This window comes from Pagrus major, chromosome 8 (genome assembly GCF_040436345.1).
Source record: "Pagrus major chromosome 8, Pma_NU_1.0".
In the NCBI taxonomy this organism is placed as follows: domain Eukaryota; kingdom Metazoa; phylum Chordata; class Actinopteri; order Spariformes; family Sparidae; genus Pagrus; species Pagrus major.
The window spans coordinates 25,365,377-25,371,087 of record NC_133222.1 but is presented as its reverse complement, the minus strand read 5'-3'; positions in this window follow the sequence as shown (position 1 = coordinate 25,371,087).

Genomic DNA, 5,711 nt, shown 5'->3' with positions numbered 1-5,711 from the left:
AATGTTGTTGCCTTCAGGGGCTTGGTTGCTCTTGGTGGCAAGGAGTTGGTCTCGCTCCGCTTGCTTTCCAGAGCTGCTGCCAGGCTCATGATTGTGCCACCAGGTGTATCTCCCTTGTGTAAGGTAGGTCTTGCAGCCTGTCATGATGTGTTTGAGAGTTGCTGGAGTTGGACAGAGCGCACAGGTTGGGTCCTTGCCATACCACTGATGGAGATTCTTTGGTGATGGAAGCATGTCATACGTTGCTCTGATGATAAAACTGTTGATCCTGGTAAGGGTTATCTATGCGCTTGTCCATGTCAGTACTGTGGACTACCGTTCATCTTCAAATCAAACCATTTATTTTTTACTTCACTGAGCAATCTTTTCTCTGAGCCATCTCCATTTATAACACAGGTGATTTCTTCCCATTCCTTGCACTTCTCTGGGCCAGTCACCCCACTGTTCACACTTGAAAATAAAGTTTTTTTCTTACCAAAACTTCATTGAGCAAAGTCCCAATTTCAGCAGAAGTTTATTTTCTCTTTGCTGCCCTTTGGTGGTATTTTCATATACTTTCTTTTCTTTTTTGTTTTTCTTTTTGTTTCTTTTGTTTGATTCTCCTGCACCTGTGACTGTTGGGGTGTGGCTTGCACACGGCAATCAAGTTTGCTGCACTTATGCAGGTTTATTAGGGACAAATTGCCTGCCTCATGCATCTAATTTAGGATCAAACGGAATTCATCAACATATATGTGTGTACGCATGTTTGAAAAATCACATGTACAGTAGGATTTTCTTTTTTTTGTTCTTACTGCATTGGGTAAGAACAAAAATAACAAAAAAAATAAGAAAACGTTAATGTATGAGGCCCAGTGTCTGATTTCTCCTGTTGTTATCACTGTGTGATCTGGCCATATTATGCTTCAGTTATATTCCCATTGAGTTCCCATTTCAAAAGTCACTGTGTGATATAGAGTGATTACTGAAAGAACTAGAATTACATCCAGGTAACTTCTCGTTTGCCTTGTCTCGATACTGAGCAGACAGTGGCTCTGTTTACACTCTTTCTTCCACTAGAGAGATGGAAGGTTTGCGGTAGCTTTGTTAGATATATATATAAGGGGGGGATAACCAAGCATTTCTTCCTCAGCATTGCCTTCACCAATAATCATTTCCATGTGGCATTATTATCATGTAGCATAAAACACAAGCAGTCCATCACAGTTATTGTTGTCTCCATCATTGACTATAAAAATGGTGGACAAAGCCACCGTGACCTTCATACTTGCCAACCTTGAAACCTCAAAAATAGGGATGTAAGGTTCTAGGAGTCCTACCTCCCAACAATTTGAGATTCAAGGACTGTGTAATGACTCTAATGGTGAGTCTAAGTTTGCAACTTAGTTTTTTCAGTCCGTCCATAAGGAGGATCCAACTCTGGCCACCAGCCTGCTTGCCTCCAACGACACCTGCCTCTGGTTCCTTGTCAGCGGCCTGGGGTGGTGATGCCTCTGCTGCTCCCACGTTGTGGGTCCCGGCTGACATCTAGCTTCCTCCTTGGTCAGCCAACCTCTCCTCTCTTCCTGTGTTAGCTAACGCCCCTCCAAGGCCGATACCTGTCCCTGGTTCTCCGTTTGATGGCCCAGCTGACTACAGTCCCTGGTTCTCTGTCAGCAGCCCAGCCGACACCTGCCTCTGGTTCCCCATCCATTCCCCGTGAGTGGCCAAGTCGAAACCTCATCCTGGTCCTTAGTAGGTGGTCTGGCTGATGCCTCATCCTGGTTTCCGGTCACTGCTGTTGGTTATCAGAAGTCCAGAGTATTTGATTGTGGAACCAAAAGATGCGTGATGGTACACATCATAATGTTGAGATTTGTAGTTTTTTTAAAACCTGTTTCCACCTGATAATCTAAACATGTATCGACCAACTGGTATGGATGCTGTTATCAAGTGTTGTGATTGAGATCCTGACCTACCATGCATCGTGGAAAGTGACAAAGAGAAGTTTTTTGCTCTGAATGACATCGCGTAAACGGTATCAGTAAACAGAGGGCCCTGTCTGGCTCTCACTCACAGGGAGGGATGCTGTTTTCCGGGGGGAAGTTTACTGAAGTCTTGGTCGAGAGAGCTGACCATCACAGTAATTTTTTTCTATACAAGTTGTCAGAGACAGTAACTACAACAACACAGTAGTGGAAGGAGACAAAGACATAGTAAGTTAAAGGTTTTCAAAATTGAGTCACGTAATTACCACCATTCACTAAATTAGATAGAGACTACTTTGGGTCTATAGGTAATTACACATCCGAGTGGATGAAAATGACAAGCGGAGTATCCCAGGGCTCCATTCTGGGCTCTCTACTATTCAACATTTACATGCTTCCTCTAGCTCAGATAATGGAAAACAAAACAATATGTTACCATAGTTATGCAGGTGACACACAAATTTACATAACCATATTACCAGGGGACTATAATGACTATATAATGTGTTGAACAAATCAATGATTGGATGTGTCAGAGTTTTCTTCAGTTAAACAAAGATAAGACTGAAATAATTGTTTTTGGAACCAAGGAAGAACAACTAACAGTCTCTGCTCAGCTTCAATCTGTAATGTTGAAAACTACAAACCAAGCCAGAAACCTTGGTGTAATCATGGACTCAGACCTGAATTTCAGCAGCCACACTAAGACAATTACAAAGTCAGCCTACTATTACCTTAAGAATATATCCAGGATAAAAGGACTTATGTCTCTACAGGATTTGGAAAAACTTGTCGATGCATTTATCTTCAGCAGACTCGACTACTGTAACGGTGTCTTCACAGGACTCTCTAAAAAATCCATCAGACAGCTGCAGCTGATTCAGAACACTGCTACTAGAGTCCTAACAAGAACCAAAAAAGTAGATCACATCACTCCAGTTCTTAGATCTTTTGGGCCAAAATACATTTCTGATCTGCTGCTACGTTATGAACCATCCAGACCTCTGGGGTCGTCAGGTACAGGTCTGCTTTCAGTCCCTAAAGTCAAAACTAAACATGGAGAGCATTCAGTTATTATGTGCCACATATCTGGAACAAACTCCCAGTAAACTGCAGGTCTGTTCCAACTCTCACCTCTTTTAATCAAGGCTGAAGACCTTTCTGTTTGGCACTGCCTTTCACTAAAGCAATTTCAAGGCTTTGAACTGCACTGTCACTTCTATCCTTTTTTCTTGTCTCTTTTAAGCCTATTCTATTTTAGCTTATTTTCCTATTTCTTAACTCGTTTTAATGTTTTGTTTGATGTCTTCCTACTTGTTTTTCATAATGTCTTTTAATGTAATTTGTATGCCCCTGTAAAGTACTTGAGTTGCCATTTGTCTGAATTGTGCTATACAAATAAACTTGCCTTGCCTTGCCTTGCCATTCAACTGTGGGAGCTGCCTGGCTCTTTCTGCTGGGGACAGATGCTGTTTTTTTGGATGTAAGTGTGTTGAGGAGTTGGTAGGACAGACAGGATGACTGACACTTTTCCGCGTGTAAATTCAGTATTTTTTTCCTCACATAAGATGTCGAATACACTACCTGCAAACACATTACTGTTGTTTAGTCCTGTAACGTTGCTTTGTGGGTTGAAGTGTGGGACATTTCTCTTTTATTTGATGAGTGAAGGACCTGTTTAGTTATCAGAATGTGAACACCATCAGATCGACACGCCCCCGCTCCGCGCCTCTGGCTTACCCATTCACACAGACGGCGCTCGCCTCTGCTGCGGAGAGGGGGCAAAGTTTTGCTGCGGCTCTGATGCGCCTCCGGAGGTAGTATCAGAGCCGCAGTGAAACTTTGCCCCCTCTCCGCATCTGAAACTTTCACACAGAGGACGATGCGGAGAATCTGTGCATGATTCCCGCACACAAAGGACAGTGTGAATGGGACTAGTAACATCAAGTTCACACGGGAAATTATCAGAGGGAGACAGTCTGCCCTTCTTGGACTGCGCAGTACACATTGAAGAAGACAGAGGCCTCAACATTGAGGTGTACAGAAAACCTTCACACACAGATCAATACTTGCTGTTCGACTCTTATCACCAACTGGAGCACAAGCTGGGGCTCATCAGAGCCCTAAACCATCGGGCTGAGACCGTGCCCACTAAGTCACGCGGAAGTCGTACGCCGAACCGCACAACGCCGAACCACATCAGCGAGGCGCCAATTTTTAAAAGAACCTTTTAACTGTGTGGGATCTACAACCCACTAGTAAAGTGAGCTGTCCACCTAAGAGTGGAGAAGGTCCCCCTGGACATTTCGGCACCAGAGCTGAAGCAAAAACTGTAACACACCTCCGTGTGTTGACACTGTGTTCCGGGGTGACAGATCTCCTGCACAGGCTGCAGGTATGATGGCGGTATGTGAGTCCTGCCTCCCCACCCTCTCAAAACTGAGGGAGAGCGTCTCTGGCCTGCAGGCTAACCTCAAGGAGAGGAACAAGATCCTTATGGATTTCTCCACCGTCGCCACGACCCAGGCGAAGCTTATCGCCCATCTAAAGGCATCCAGCGCTGGTGACCAGAGCATGATGGCCACGAACAACACCACCCTGCTGTGGACCGGCTTTATCACCATCGGAACTCCGGCACCAGTACTCACCGAGTCCTACTGGCACCGCCAGGGAGCCAAGCCCAAGACATCGGCACTCTCCACCTCCTGCCTTCGCCCCGCGGAGTTGCAGTGCTCCATCAGGGAGGATGGAGTAGTGGCTCTGGCTCCGGTGAGCTCTACTCCACTCAAGCCAAGGGAACCCTGGTCGGTGGTGAACAGGGGCGCTGGGGTTCATCCATCTCCCCCTCCTCCGCCTCTGGATCTACCACTGGATAACAGCTTTGACATCTTAAGCCTGCAGGATTTCCCTCCCCTGGGCGCTTGGCCCAGCTCGCCTCCGGGACCTGTCCATCCAGCCTGTCGTGGCTCTCACCAGTCCAGGAGCCCGAAGCAGCCTGACCCCCCCACCTCGGTCAGGAGAAACCGCAGCCGGGCTCCACCAACCTCAGGCTTCTTCCCGCCGCCGCACCTCCGGGCGCACCTCCAGGCGCCAGTGGAGCAGCGCACCCCCTCCGTATTGGTTGTCGGGACCTCTATGGTCAGGCACGGTGGTGAAGCCCCTTCTGAAGAAGAGCGATTTAGACCCCAATGTTTTAAATAATTATCGGCCTGTATCCAACTTACCAATTTAAGTAAAATTTTAGAAAAACTTGTTCTTAATCAATTAAATGATTTCTTAAATTCAAAACATATTTTAGAGAGCCATCAGTCTGGTTTTAGGATGAACCACAGTACAGAGACAGCCCTTTTTTCATCAGGAGCAATTTAGATAATCATAAACTTACAGTCTTGGTACTTTTGGATCTAACCGCCGCCTTCGATACAGTAGACCATCACATTTTATTAAACAGACTGAGGAACCTGGTCGGCCTCTCTGGTACTGTTCTTAACTGGTTCACGTCCTACCTTACTATTTGAAGTTTCTTTGTAAGTATGGATACATGTTCCTCGAGAATCCACGAGACAAAGTGTGGAGTTCCCCAAGGGTCAATTTTAGGTCCAACTGTTTTTAATCTTTACATGCTTCCCCTTGGGGACGTCATCAGGAGGCATGGCATCAGCTTTCATAGTTACGCTGACGATACGCAACTGTACATCGCCGTGTCTCCTGATGACACAGGGCCAATTGATGCCCTTTTTAACT